Source organism: Zalophus californianus, chromosome 14, assembly GCF_009762305.2.
Source record: "Zalophus californianus isolate mZalCal1 chromosome 14, mZalCal1.pri.v2, whole genome shotgun sequence".
Taxonomy (NCBI): Eukaryota; Metazoa; Chordata; class Mammalia; order Carnivora; family Otariidae; genus Zalophus; species Zalophus californianus.
Window position 1 is genome coordinate 19,859,867 of NC_045608.1, and position 15,657 is coordinate 19,875,523.

Consider the following 15,657-nt stretch of genomic DNA (forward strand, 5'->3'; position numbering starts at 1 on the left):
AGAGCCCCCTGTTACCTAAAGCCCTCAATACAGCGGTGACTCTGCAAGACATCACAAAGGGAAGGACCATGTCTGTCTTGTTGACTGCTGGATCCCCAGCATCCAGGACCTGCTTGACAGGGAATAGGCTCCCCATAAATAATTGTTGTATGAGTGAATGAGTCACTCTGTCTGGCACAGAGTAGATGTTCAATGCACATTTGTTGAATGAATGGACGTGGATTCCTTATGGTAGCCTCCATATCTAGTACAGAAGTCAGAAATGAGATGAACGAACAAATGAATGGATGGATGAGTGAATGAATGGATCTCTTTCATGTTCCCTGCTACATCCCCAGTATCTACCCCAGGGCCTGGTAAAGAACGGGTGCTCCATAAATGTTTGTGAATGAATTAATTAAGAGCATTGCAATGTAAGCAAACTACCAGCTGGAAGTGCACCCTTGCCGTTAGAAGGGCAGGTTTGTTACTTTTTAAGCTTCCAAACTTGGGTAGTAAAGGCCATAAAATAATTAATTACTAATGCTAAATATTGAAGTTAAAAAACGTTCGACAATGATTTTTGCTCTCCCACTAAACCCCTTATCTTTGAGATCAATCACAGCCACCTCAGAAAGGATTAACTAGTAGCTCTGAGTCTCTCCTTAACCCCCACTCCCTCTCTCTCTGTCCCTCTGTCTCTGTCTCTCTATCCATATACACACACATTTCTATAAATGTAAACATTTGTCTCTTAACAACACAGGGGTTAGGGACCCTGCGTGGTTAAAAATTAGCATATAACTTTTGACTCCCCCCAAAACATAACCAGTAGCCTACTATGGACTGGAAGACTTACCTATAACTTAAATAGTTGGTGATAAAAAAAAAAACACCTGATTTACATTTAATATATATTATATTCTTACAATAAAGTTAGAGAAAAGAAAACGTTGTTAAGAAAATCATAAAGAGGGGTGCCTGGGTGGCTCAGATGGTTAAGCATCTGCCTTCGGATCAGGTCATGATCCCAAGGTCCTGGGATCGAGCCCCACGTCTGGCTCCTGGCTCGGCGGGAGCCTGCTTCTCCCTCGCTCTCTGCTTCTCCCCTGCTCATGCTCTTGCTCTCTCTCTGTATCTCTCTGTCTCAAATGAATAAAAAAAATCACAAAGAAGAGAAGATGCATTTAGAGTACTGTACTGTATTTATCAAAAACAACCCATAAATACATGGCCCCATGCATTTCAAACCTATGTTGTCCAAGGGTCAACTGTGTGCGCGTGTGTGTGTGTACTTACACCCACCCCCTCACACCCTCATGCTTGCTTGCACTCACACACACTCTTACAAGCTGACACAAGTACACATGAACAATTATACGCTCACTTATATACCCTCAATACTCACATCATGGCACACTCACTCACAGACTCACACTCACACACTCATTCTTACACACTCACATACTCTCATATACTCATACTAGCTGCACTTTTGACCTTGGGCAAGTCACTAACCTCACGGTATCCATTTTTCCTTCTGTGAATTTCTGGCTCATTCCCAGGTTCAAGAAATATTTATGGAGCACCTGCTATAAGTCATGTCTCTGCTAGTTCCTGGGACTACCCAAGAGTAACATACAACCTGCCTTCAAAGACCTCAAGCCTGATGTGAGAATTACAGGCCCACATGCATAAATGTCATGGGTTGAGTTGTGTCCCCAAAATCCATATGCTAAAGTCCTAACCCCTAGTACTTCAGAATGTGACCTTGTTTGGAAATAGGGCTGTTGCAGATGTTGTTACTTACAACAGGTCATTGCGGGGTGGGGGGGCGGTTCCTAGTACAATGTGACCAGTGTCCTTATAAAAAGAGGAAATGTGGACACAGACCCACAGAAAGAACACCAGGTGGAGATGAAAACAGAGATCAGAACAATGCTTCTACAAGCCAAGGAACACCAAGGATCACCAGCAAACCAATGGAAGTTGGTGGAGCAGGTGCTCCATGAACATTCCTTGAACCCGGGAATGAGCCAAAAATTCACAGAAGGAAAGATGCCTGGAACAGGTCCTCCTTCACAGCCCTCAGAAGGAAACAACCCTACTGGTTGGACTTAGACTTCCAGCCCTTGACCTTGGACTTCCAGCCTTCAGAACTGTGGAACCATAACTTTCTCTTATTTAAGCCACCCCATCTAGGCTACTTCTTCATGGCAACCCTAGCAAACTGATACAGTAAGCAAGGAGTATTCAACCAGAATTTGCTCATTGACTTACCAACCATTTTGCAAGACTCTGCTAGGTACTTGTGCGTGGGCTCCGTGGGGGCAGAAGCCATCTCTGGTGTATTCATCCTTGGGTCCCTAACTCAGATTAGAGGTACAAGAAATACTGTGAACGCAAAGATGAATCAGTGACTGAGAAAATGAATGAAAAATTAGCAGCAGGACTCTAGAAATAGTCTGGGAGAGTCTCTTCACACAGTAGTAATGATGGATGATGGATGGATGGAAATACCCTTGGATAGTGGGATCAGAGCCACGGATATGTGAGCATCCTTGGAAATAAGTCAGACGAGATGCACAGCTTGTGTTTACATGATCACTTCTTGTATGGGAGATAGAATCCTTGTGGTTTGTGAATTTTATACCTTATTCTGAATGTATCCATAGTGATGTAATATATTGATATTAAAAGCTATATTTATATTCAAGTTCTTGTACCCCTTTCTTCTGTGCACCTTTCCAGCAGCCGGGAGGAATCCTATCAGATCACCCTCAGGGAATGGAGGCAGAAAAAGACTGAAGAATCAAAGTATTGGCATTGAGTTCTTAGGTAGACTTTTGTGAATCTATAACAGAAACCATGGTATTGAAAGCCGTGGATTTCGACTGGAAATGTCAAATGTTTGAGAAGAAAAAAAAAATGCCCTCCTTTTTTCTAAAGTCTGGAAGCTGGCCTTAAATATCAAGAACCTGGAGCATAAACCAGAGTGCCCCAGAATGTGTGAAGGCATAATGCTTTTCCACAGCAGTGGACTAAAAAGACAATCAGCAGGGGTCCCTGAGAAGAGATTCAAGGTCTTGATCTTGAGGCAGAAGACACAGGGGCCACTGAAACCCCCATCCTGGGGCTCCTGGTTTTCCACATAAGCCTGAAATTCAACATGGTGCCTGGACCAGCGAGTAGTCGTGGCTAAGGGAGCTGTCCAGACCTGAGGTGGCCACTCAGAGTTCCCTCGACGGGGAGGAAAAACACTTCCTGATGAAGCCTCCCAGCTAGAACAGGAAGAATGACATGTGCATCTGACAACCACAGGCCGGGGTACACTTTGGGCATTAGCAGGGTGAAGACTGGCCCCTGACCCTTGACCGGAGGTCAGCAGAGGCCAGCAAGAACAGAACACTTCTCCGAACTCAGCACCCAGAGGTAAGGAAAGGGGGTGAGGGGAGAGAATCCTGAATTGATCTCATAATTACCCAAAACCGGATTTAGTTTAAATCTCCCCCCCCCAAAAAGTGACTCAGTTGCCTTGACTTAGCATAGTTAGGACCTCCACTTGCAAAGAGGTTCATCAACGAAGCTGAATTTATTATCAAGAAGAAGAAAGGGCACAGAAGTCTGTGACCAGTCATGGCTGCATATCAACTGGGCTAACTTTGAGATTAAATCAAGCTGCTTGAAAGATACTCTTGAAGTGGCTTGAATTTGCAGTTTTTGTAGGGTAGACAGATTTAGCAAATAAAAATGCAGGATGCCCATATTTCCTCTGGCAACCCTAAGTTCTTGAGCCCCTTGTCTAGCTAGTGCTCAAGTGGAAACAACCTGCTTTCTGAGATAGGGGATTGAGGTTAGGAATCTTAGGTAGCCCCTAGTTTGGGATTTGGAAATGCGTAGCATGTAATTAAGCCCCTGAACCCACCTGCCCTCTCCTTGTGCTGTAGTGACAGACATCACAAGTTGATTGCTGAGCCTCACTCTTCTTTCCAGTAGAGCCCTCTAGACAGCAACTATAGACTGATGGGAGTTGGCATGCAGGCTGAAATAAACTGTCCTCCTGGAGTGAATCTGAATTCAGACTCAAAGTGAGTGACAGTGCCAAGAACAGGACCAGGGACTCCTGCTCCCCAACTGGGCACTTTCTTCTGGAGCCGCAAGGTTCTGTTTTGCAGTATCTATAGTTCCTTTGTGACAGGTATCATGTCCTGCTTTTGCAGGAGAGGGAATGTCAAAGATTCCCCCAGGGGTGCCTGGATGGCTCAGTCACTTAAGCGGCTGACTCTTGATTTTGGCTCAGCTCATGATCTCGGGGGTCCTGAGATCGAGCCCCACATTGGGCTCTGTGCTCACTGGGCAGTCGGCTTGAGGATTCTCTCTCCCTCTCCCTCTGCCCCTTCCATGTGCGTGCTTTCTCTCTCTCTAAAATAAATCAATCTTTAAAAAAAAAAGATTCACCCACCTGGGTGGGCCACAGGAAGGACAGGTTTGTGCCACATGGGTTGATGTTCAGGGACAACAGGAAGTTTGTTCCAAAGCCACAGTCCTGAGTGCAAATTCTAGCCCCTGCTTTTCCGGGCTGTGTGATTTGGGGCCAGCTACTTTTCTTCTCCAAGCCTCGGTTTCTGCATCTGTAAAATGGGCACTGTTAGTTCACCTCGCTGTGTTGCTGGAGGGTTAAATGAGATGAGATGATTCAGGGAAAGCCCAGTCCCTGGAACATTTTAGGTGCTCACAGAACGGTAGTTGGTACCATTTGAGACCCTGCAGGACCATCCTGGTGCCACTAAAATCCTCCCCTCCAGCTGCTGTTGTTCATTATATTTTGAGCTTTGTTAATGAGTCGTTCGCCCCTAAGAGCAAAAAGGGGGGGGGGCAGGAAAGGAAGGGCTGAGATGTTCTGCAAGTGACCTGGCCCGTCCAAGCCTTGGTTTTCTTGTTTGCACAATGGGCAACAGGCACAGGGATGGGGCCCCCGGGGGGCTCTGTGGGATAGCAGGGGAGAGGGTGGGTGCATGAGTGCCTGCACCGTGGGCACCATGAGCGGCTCGTTTGCCAACAGTGCTCTGGCCTGGCACCTGGCCTGTGGTGGCCAGGCTCCCTGGGTAAGAGGAAATGAAGTTTGACTCGGGCTTTGGTTAACGCTCTCCTGCGGCTGGCCAGGCCTGGAGGTTAGTGCCAGCGACACGGCTGAGCTTGGCAGGGCCCCGGGCCTGGAGGGAAGCCGGCTCTGCCAGGCAGAGGGCGGGCGGGAAACTCAGCCACACATCACCGCAGTTAGCGGGGGATCCGGTCCAGGAGGAGAAACCCAGAGGAACAGAATCGTCTCAGAGGCTGCTTCCCAGTCTCTCAAGTCTGGTCTTCTCTGCCTGCTGTCAAAGGGTGCATATAACACAAAGTGAGAACTAACCTCAGCTGCTACCCAGGCTTCAGGCCCAGGGTGGGTGAGCAACCTGCCCAGGGTCTCCCAGCCAAGAGAGGGAGAAGCCCAGACTCAAATCCAAGTCTAGTAGATGCCCAAACCCCAGCTGTTAACCAGCTAGCCTGCCCTCTATGAGAAATTCAGAGGGTTTGCCCAGAGGAAAAGAAGGGAGGAGAAAATTAATATTTATTGGGCATATACTATGGGTTGGGCGAGGTATTGGCCCTTGAGAGATTTTTTTAAACTCCTGACACCAGCCAATTCTCTGATTCTCCAAAACCAAGTGGGGGTCCTACAGTTCAATTCAGTTCTGACTGAGTGCCTGGAGTTAGCACAGACCCCTACCCAATAAGGGCTTGGCGTCCCAAGACTGCACTCACTCGAGAAGCCAGCCACAGGATTAGGTCCTGGGGCTACCCACACTTCCTCCCCCCGCAACTTAGCTACAAATCTGAGGGTTCCCACAACCTTCCCCCCACCACCACTAAGGTTGGATAATTCATTAGGATGGCTCACGGAACTCAGGAAAGTGTTTTATTTATTATTGCTGGTTTACTATGAAGGATATAACTCAGGAACAGCCAAATGCAAGAGTCGCATAAGGCAAGATGTGGGGGTGAGGGATGCGTACAGACAAAAACTTCCAAGCACCGCAATGTGTTCACCAACTCAGAACCCGTCACCTGGGGGTTTTATGGAGGTTCCGTTACACAGGTGTGATTGATTGTATCCCTGGCCGCTGGTGATCCTCCAGCCATTCTTCCCTCCCAGCAGGTGGAGGGCAGGGACTGAGAGTTCCCAGCTTCTAATCCTCCCTCAGTCTTCCTGTCCACCAGCCCCCATCCTGAAGCTATCTAGACACCCACTAAGAGTCGCCTTATTAGAACAAAAGACGCTCCTGTCAGCCTTATCACTCAGGAAATGCCAAAGGTTTTAGAAACTCTGAGCCAGGAACTGAGCACAAAGACCAAATACTTTTCTAGGATACCATAGACCCTTGTCATGTTAATATACCTCCTTCTACCCCGCCCCCTGCAGTTTTAATCTATTAACCCAAGGGAGGCAGTAAAGACAGAATGAATTTATGAATATAAAGTATTTAGAACAGTACTCAAAAGACCTCTGTGAGTGTTTAGTCTGCGATTCTTGTTGTTTCTATTAGTATTATTGTTATTACCCAAGATCAAATTGCTACAAAGTAACATTTAAAGCCCGGTCTGGGGGCGACTGGGGGGCGCAGTCGGTCGAACATTGCCTTCTTGGTTTCAGCTCCAGTCATGATCTCAGGGTCCTGAGATGGAGCCCCGTGTGGGGCTCTGAGCTCAGTGGGAAGTCAGCTTGAGATTCTCTCTCCCTCTCCTTCTGCCCCTTCTCTTCCCCTCCTCTAAAATAAATAAATAGGGGCGCCTGGGTGGCTCAGTCATTAAGCGTCTGCCTTCGGCTCAGGTCATGATCCCAGGTTTTGGGATCGAGCCCCGCATCGGGCTCCCTGCTCCACAGGAAGCCTGCTTCTCCCTCTCCCACTCCCCCTGCTTGTGTTCCCTCTCTCGCTGTGTCTCTCTCTGTCAAATAAATAAATAAAATCTTAATAAAAATAAAAATAAAATAATAAATAAATCTTAAAAAAATAGAAAATAAAGCCAAGTCTGTGTGATTTTTCTGCCATCCCTGTGTCCTTGCTCCCAGGCCAGTAGTCACCAGACATTTGGACATCACTCTTCAGTCAAAAAAGTAGAATAGAAGGGCGCCTGGGTGGCTCAGTCAATTAAGTGGCTGCCTTGGGCTCAGGTCATGATCTCAGGGTCCTGGGATCGAGCTTCTCCCTCTGCCACTCCCCCTGCTCCTGTCCTCTCTCTCTTTCAAATAAATAAATAAAGTCTTTTAAAAAAAGAACAGAGTACTAATAAAGACTAATATACATATATATGGATTGACATTGTGTTCTTTCATTTTCTAGTTCAGCAAATAAGACATTTTGTAAAAATGACTGCCCTCTCTCGCCACCATTCTTTCATAAAGCATGAGCATTTTAACATCTAAAAGGTAGGGGGAAATCAGCATCACAGGACAAATGAGAGCCCTTTAAATTAAATAAATGTGGTTCTCTGAGCACCCTCTCCACATTTTTCTGTTTATTTCCCCATCCACCAGTGGGAACATCTCCAGAGCCCGGTCCAGGGTTTCAGTCCAGCATTCTGAAGGTGCTGCCTGCCCTGGCTCCCCACCAAGTCTGCGGGGGGCTGCACAGAGGCCTGGGGCTTTCTAAAATAATGTGTTTTCAGGAAAGTGTCAGCTGATAAACAGTCAGCAGATAAATCATCAGCTGATAATATATATATATATACATACATATATATGTATGTATATATATATATATATTTCTTCCCCAGGTAACAGCACAAATTCAGCAAAACTAAAAGAGTATTTTGTATACCAATAATGTAGTAACAGACTCAGACAAGCTATTTCACAATTTATAGGGGTTGCATTAAGTAGAAGCTGAGAAACTCCTGGTATGAATACCAATCTGGGAATAAGCCCAGGGGACTCAGACACACCTAACCAAACACTGATTTCCTTCTGCATCAGTCCTGTAGACAGCAGGCAGCAAACCTCTGTGCCAAGCCAGCTTATAGAGGGACTGAGAAAGCAGCCGAGAGGGGTCTGAGACTGGAGCATGGCTCCCTGGTGACTGCAAAGGGCGTGTGCTTCTGATGAGAAAAGAAAGCCGCTACACACAGCTCACAAAGCTTGGGTCTGTGTGACAGACCAATGTGAATGTGAATCCAATTTCTGCCACCTCTGACATCTGGCTCTCAGCTTTCACATGTGTATAATGGGGTGGTGATATGAAGGTGAATTGTCTGACCCATTTTCAACGGGTCAAAAAGCAGTTCATAATCAAAAAGAAAACACCAAGCATTTGGTAAGTATATAAAGAAACTGGAGGGGTGCCTGGGTGGCTCAGTCGGTCAAGCGGCTGGGTCTTGATTTCAGCTCAGGTCATGATCTCAAGGTCCTGCGTCGGGCTCCGCGCTCAGTGAGGAGTCTGCTTGAGGATCCTCTCTCTCTCCCTCTGCCCCTCCCTCCAGCTCATGCTCTCTCTATCTCAAATAAACAAATAAATCTTTTTAAAAAAGAGAGAAAAAAGAAACTGGAACTCTCACACATTGCTGGTGGGAATGTAGAATGGGGCAGCCACTTTGGAAAACAGTTTGGCAGCTCCTTACAAATTTAAACATAAACGTACCATCTGACCTAAGAGTTCAACTCCTAGGAATCTATCCAAGAGAATTGGAAGCATAGGTTCACACAAAGACTTGTGTGCTAATCTTCCTAGCAATATTATTTGTAACTGCCAAAAAGTGAAAGCAATCTAAATGTCCATCAACTGGGAAACAGATAAACACAATGTTGTCTATCCATTGATGGGAATACTACTCAGCCATAAAAAGGAATGAAGTACTAATCCACACTGCAACATGGACAAACCTCAAAAGCATTGAACTAAGTGAAAGAACACAAAAACCACACATCATATGATTCTATTTATAAGAAGATTCCCATCTATAGAGTCAGAAAGCAGATTCATGTTACCTTGAGCTGAGGGTAGGGTCTTTGGGGAGTACTAGAAATGTTCTAAAACTAGATTGTGAGGATGGTTTCCCAAGTTCACAAATTTACTAAAAATCATTGAGTTGTCCACTTAAAATGGATGGATTTGATGACATGTAAATTATACCTCAATAAAGCTGCTTTTAAAAGTCAAATACTGGCTTTGAAATATATGAACCAAAAACTGATAGAACCAAAAGCAAAAAATAGACAAATCCACCATTATAGTCAGAGATTTTAACATCCCCATCTCAATTATTGATGGACCAGAAGACATAAAATCAAAAAGAAATGTAGATACCTGAAGAATACAATCAACCAACTTGATCTAATTGGCATTTATGGAACACTCTGCCTAACAACAGCAGGATACATATTCTTTTCAAGTGCATGTGGAATGTTTTACCAGTATAGACTATCCTATAAGCCATAAAACGAATCTCAATAAATGTAAAATTATTCAAATCATATAAAGTGTGCTCTCTAACCACAATGGAATTAAATTAGAAATCCATAACAGATATCCAGAAAATTTCCAAATGTTTGGCAACTAAAAGCACACTTCTAACTCACCAATGGGGCAAAATAGAAATCAAAAGAGAAATTAAAATATGTCTGAATTAAATTTTTTCAAAGAGCAACTTATCAAAAATCGGATGCAACTGGAGTGGTACTGTGAGGGAAATACGTGGTCTCAAATATTTATCTGAGAAAAGGAGAAATGAATGACCTCAGTCTCTAACTTTGAAAACTAGAAAAAGACCAGATTAAACCCAAAGGAAGCAGAAGAAAGAAAATAATAAAGATCAGAGCAGAAATTGATAAAATAGAACACAAGAGAACAATAGAATTAATGAAAATCAAGTTGGTTCTTTGTAAAAAAAAAATCAAACAAAGGTAATAAACCTCTTGACCCAGTGATGAGGAATAAAACAGAAGACACAAAGTACCAATATCAGGAATGAGAGAGGGAGCATTGCATGGATCCTATAGACATTAAAAAGCTAATTTGGAAATACTGTCAACAATGTTATGCGAATATATCCAACAACTTGGGTAAAATGGACACATTCCTTGGAAAATGCCAATCACCCAAGCTCACTCAAGAAAACAGTTTGCCTGGATAGCTCCGTGTATATTAAAGAACTTGAACTTGTAGTTAAAAACCTTCCCACAAAGGAAGCTCCAGGCCCAGATGACTTCACTGGTGAAATCTACCAAACATTTAAGGAAAAACAAGTACAATTAAACACAAATAATTACAGAAATGGGAGCAGAGGAACTTGCCAATTCATTCAGAGGCCAACATTACCCTGATACCAAAATCAGACACAGGGACTACAAGAAAACTTCAGCTTAATTTCACTAATGAACATAGACACAAGTTTTTAACAAAGTTAAACAATGTTTAATGAGACTCTTAAAAAAAAAAATCCATCATGAATATTATGCAGCCATCAAAAGGAATGAGATCTTGCCATTTGCAACGACGTGGATGGAACTGGAGGGTGTTATGCTGAGTGAAGTAAGTCAATCAGAGAAAGACATGTATCATATGACCTCACTGATATGAGGAATTCTTAATCTCAGGAAACAAACTGAGTGTTACTGGAGTGGTTGGGGGTGGGAGGGATGGGGTGGCTGGGTGATAGACATTGGGGAGGGTATGTGCTACGGTGAGCGCTGTGAATTGTGCAAGACTGTTGAATCACAGATCTGTACTTCTGAAACAAATAACGCAACATATTTTAAGAAAAAAGAAAAAGAAGAAGATAACAGGAGAGGAAGAATGAAGGGGAGTAAGTCAGAGGGGGAGATGAACCATGAGAGATGATGGACTCTGAAAAACAAACTGAGGTTTCTAGAGGGGAGGAGGGTAGGGGGATGGGTTAGCCTGGTGATGGGTATTGAGGAGGGCACATTCTGCATGGAGCACTGGGTGTTATGAACAAACAATGAATCATGGAACACTACATCAAAAACTAATGATGTAATGTATGGTGATTAACATAACAATAAAAAATTTAAAAAAAAGAAAAAGAAAAAAAATCCATCATGAATAAGTTTGGACCTACACTGTTTGCTTTTAAGATATATTATAAGTTTACAGTAACCAAGACAGGATCAGTGTGGTATTGGCATAAGGATAGATAGATCCATGGAATAGAACAGAGTTGAGAAATAGACCCAGAGATGAGAAATAGATTTTTTAAAATCCATCTTGATTGATTTAAATCAATCAATCAGGATTGATTTAAAATTTGTAAGTCAATAAATGGAATTCAAAATTTTATGAGATGTTTAGGAAAATTAAGTGATCTCAATAGATAAAAGGCATTTGACAAAATTCAACATGCATTCTTGATAAAAACCCTCAACAAACTGGGAACAGAAAGGAATGTCTTTAACTTGATAAAGGGCATTTACAAAAACCCTACACTTTACATCATCCTTATTGGCAACAGACTGAATGCTTTCCTTCCTAGATGGAGAATAAAACAAGAGTATCCATGCTCCTCTTTTCCATTCAATACTTTATTTGAAGCTCTGGTCCAGGCAATGAAGGAAAAAAAAAAGTGAAAGGCATATAGATTGGGAAGGAAGAAATAAAACTAACATCACTTGTGGAATGCATGATCATTTTCACCAAAAATCCTAAGGATTTTGTAAGGAAGGAGTCCTCAGGAATCTACAAAGAAATTATTAGAAATAATAAGCGAGTTTCACAAGGTCAATATACACAAAGTGAATTGTATTTCTATAAACTAGTAACAACCCTCTGGAAGTTCAAGTTAAATAATACTACCACTGTACCATAAAAAATATGAAGTATGTAGTGATAAATTTGACAAAAGATATTCAAGACCTGTATTCTGAGAACTATAAAGTTGTTGAGAGAAGTTAAAGAAGGCCTAAATAAATGGAAATAGACCATGTTTATGGGCCAGAATGTTTCATATTATTAAGATGTCAATGCTTCACATATTGATCCACAGGTTCAATGCAATCAAAACCTAAGGAGGACTTTGTGGAGAAATTTACAAGAAGGTTGTAAAATTCATATGGAAAAACAAAGAACATAGAAGAGCAAAAATAATTTTGAAAAAGGAGAACAAAGTCAGAGGACCTACACTGTTTGCTTTTAAGATGTATTATAAGGCTACAGTAACCAAGACAGGATCATTGTGGTATTGGCATAAAGATAGACAGATAGATCCATGGAAAAGAACAGAGTTGAGAAATAGACCCACACCATATATGATCAACAGATTTTCAATAAAGCTGCCAAGGCAATTCGATGAGGGAAAGGACAATCTTTGTAGTAAATGTGCTGAAAAAAATTGGATAGCCATATGCAAAAAAATATATATATACATATATATATATGAAGATGGTCATCATCATTAGTCATTAAGGAAATGAAAATCAAAACCATAAAAGAGAAATCACTACACACCCACAAGAATGGCTTAAATTAGAAAATCCAATTATGCCAAGTGTTGACAAGGATGTTTAGTGACTGGGACTCTTATACAGTACAAGTTGAGATATAAAATGGTACAACCAATTTAGAAAGCCATTTGGTAGTTCTTTAAAGAGTTAAACATTTGCCTACCCTATGATATAGCCATTCTACTCCTAGGTATTTACCTAAGAGAAATTAAACATATGCCGTGCCAAGACCTGTACACAAATACTTGCAGCAGCTTTATTTGTAAGAGCCGAAAAGTGAACAACCTGAATGTCCATCAGTAGATGAGTGGGAAGACAAAATGAGATATATCCATACAGTGGATCACCACTGGTGTCTTGATATTTCTGATTCATCTAGTATACTTGAGCATTTTCCTATACAGTATCACATTCTAGGGAAAGTCTGCCTGATATTAAAGATTTAAAATATCAGTGGTTTATCAATGAGATACCACCTCACACCAGTCAGAATGGCTAAAATTAACAAGTCAGGAAACCACAGATGTTGGCGGGGATGCGGAGAAAGGGGAACCCTCCTACACTGTTGGTGGGAATGCAAGCTGGTGCAACCACTCTGGAAAACAGTGTGGAGGTTCCTCAAACAGTTGAAAATAGAGCTACCATACGATCCAGCAATTGCACCACTGGGTATTTACCCCAAAGATACAAATGGAGGGATCCGAAGGGGTACGTGCACCCCAATGTTTATAGCAGCAATGTCCACAATAGCCAAACTGTGGAAAGAGCCAAGATGTCCATCGACAGATGAATGGATAAAGAAGAAGTGATATCTATCTATCTATATATGTATACACACACACACACACACACACACACACACACACACACACACACACACAATGGAATATTATGCAGCCATCAAAAGGAATGAGATCTTGCCATTTGCAATGACGTGGATGGACCTGGAGGGTGTTATGCTGAGTGAAATAAGTCAATCAGAGAAAGACATGTATCATATGACCTCACTGATATGAGGAATTCTTAATCTCAGGAAACAAACTGAGTGTTGCCTGAGTGGTGGGGGGTGGGAGGGATGGGGTGGTTGGGTGATAGACATTGGGGAGGGTATATGCTATGGTGAGCACTGTGAATTGTGCAAGACTGTTGAATCACAGACCTGTACTTCTGAAACAAATAATGCAACATATAGAAAAAAAAAAGAAGAAGAAGATAGCAGGAGGGGAAGAATGAAGGGGGGGAAATCAGAGGGGGAGATGAACCATGAGAGATGATGGACTCTGAAAAACAAACTGAAGGTTCTAGAGGGGAGGGGGGTGGGGGGATGGGTTAGCCTGGTGATGGGTATTAAAGAGGGCACGTTCTGCGTGGAGCACTGGGTGTTATGCACAAACAATGAATCATGGAACACTACATCAAAAACTAATAATGTAATGTATGGTGATTAACATAACAATAAAAAAATTTAAAGGAAAAAAATATCAGTGGTTTAAAATAAACTGTGCTGAGAATATATCCTGGTATCTTTATAGACCCACTCCAGGCCTCTGTACCCTCCACACTCAGAGCATATATCTCCTTCCTGATTGAGGGATCCAGGTCCATTTCCATACAGTCATGTGGTTTGATTTGTTTCAGTACATCCTACTCCTTAAAAGCGTGAGTAAGCATGAGTACATTTCAGACCTCTGCAAAATGGAAAAAAAGAAAGTGTTCTTTACCTAACCACACATTGGAATTTGGGCTTGGGAAATATGGTTATCAGGCTTGGTTTGGATTCCTACCTTCCTTCTCTTGGTGTGTCTTTTCCCTCATTTCAGATTTCCAGAGTCAGGATGTTATCTCCTCTTTCTGTCTCTATTGAGGAGAGGCAGCTATTGGTATATTTTAAGATAATGGGGGTTAAACCTGGCTCTTCCACTTACTAGCTGTGTGACCTTGGGTAGATTCCTTAACCTCTCTGTGCCTCAGTTTTCTCCCCTAGAAAATGGTAACAATCAGAGTACTACTTCCTGGACCTATCAAGAGCATGTAATGCTCTTAACAATTGGGCCCATAGTAAGTGGGCAATAAATATTTGTTACTCCTATTGCATGAACCCATTTTTAAGAAAGGGTTGAAAGATCAGATTTACCTTACCACACTTTCCTATAACAATCAATTTCAATAGATGATCTCCCAGATGGAGATTGTATTTTAACATAATTTTGTTATAGGAAGTAGATTCTAACTGGGATTTCAGACATGATCAAATCAGGCTGGGCAGAAGAGGGGCTAGGGAGGCCATTGTTGTCAAGGACCAAATTATGTCCTAATCACAAGAGACATCAGAACTACATGAGAAGTTCACTAAAATCAGCATTTCTGAGGCATGGGCCTGGGAATATGCATTTTAACAAGCCCTCCAGACAATTCTCACTTGCAAAAAAGTTTTAGAATCCCTGCCTATGGCATGCATATCAGAGTATAAACTCTTTTTTCCACTATGTATTCTTATATTTCTTTCTCCTCAATTTCTTCACTTTCTTTTTCATGGGAAAGGAGCATGATGTTTTAAAAACAAAACAAAACAAACTTTATCTGGATTTTTTTTCTTATTTTGTTTTTTACAGGACTTGTGTAGATGAATTTTTTTTAATTTTTATACCTCTGCAGTAATAGATATGTAGAATTTTGTAGCCTGCACTCAATTAACATTATACCATATGTATTATTTCATCTTACTACATTGTTTTTCTCAAACTTCTCTTCCTCATCCCCTTGCTTCTCTGTCCAGATAACCACCTAATGTGGTTAGATAGGTATACATTTCTATGTCCCAGACCAACTTATTTAAACATATAGTTATATACATCGAATTTGGGAAGCTTGATATATCTTCGGTTTCTCTTCATGTATCTTATAAGCTTCTGAAATATTTTCCTAAAAGCTAAGTGAGTAATAAAACTTCAAAGGGTGTGGTTAAGCTCTGCCTCGGCTTACAGCTTCATCTCAGATCTCTGAGTGAAGATCACTACAGATCTCTGAGGTGAAGAAAGTTGCTTTACATTAATGAGGATCGTATTTACTCTTTTAGCCTCACCTGCAATTATTGGGAGAGCTCAGGTCTCCTTAGTTCATTACCACCATTAGTGCCTGTCAATAACAGAGAGTGTGCCTGAAATGCACAAGTACCTGGGAGCTTGGGA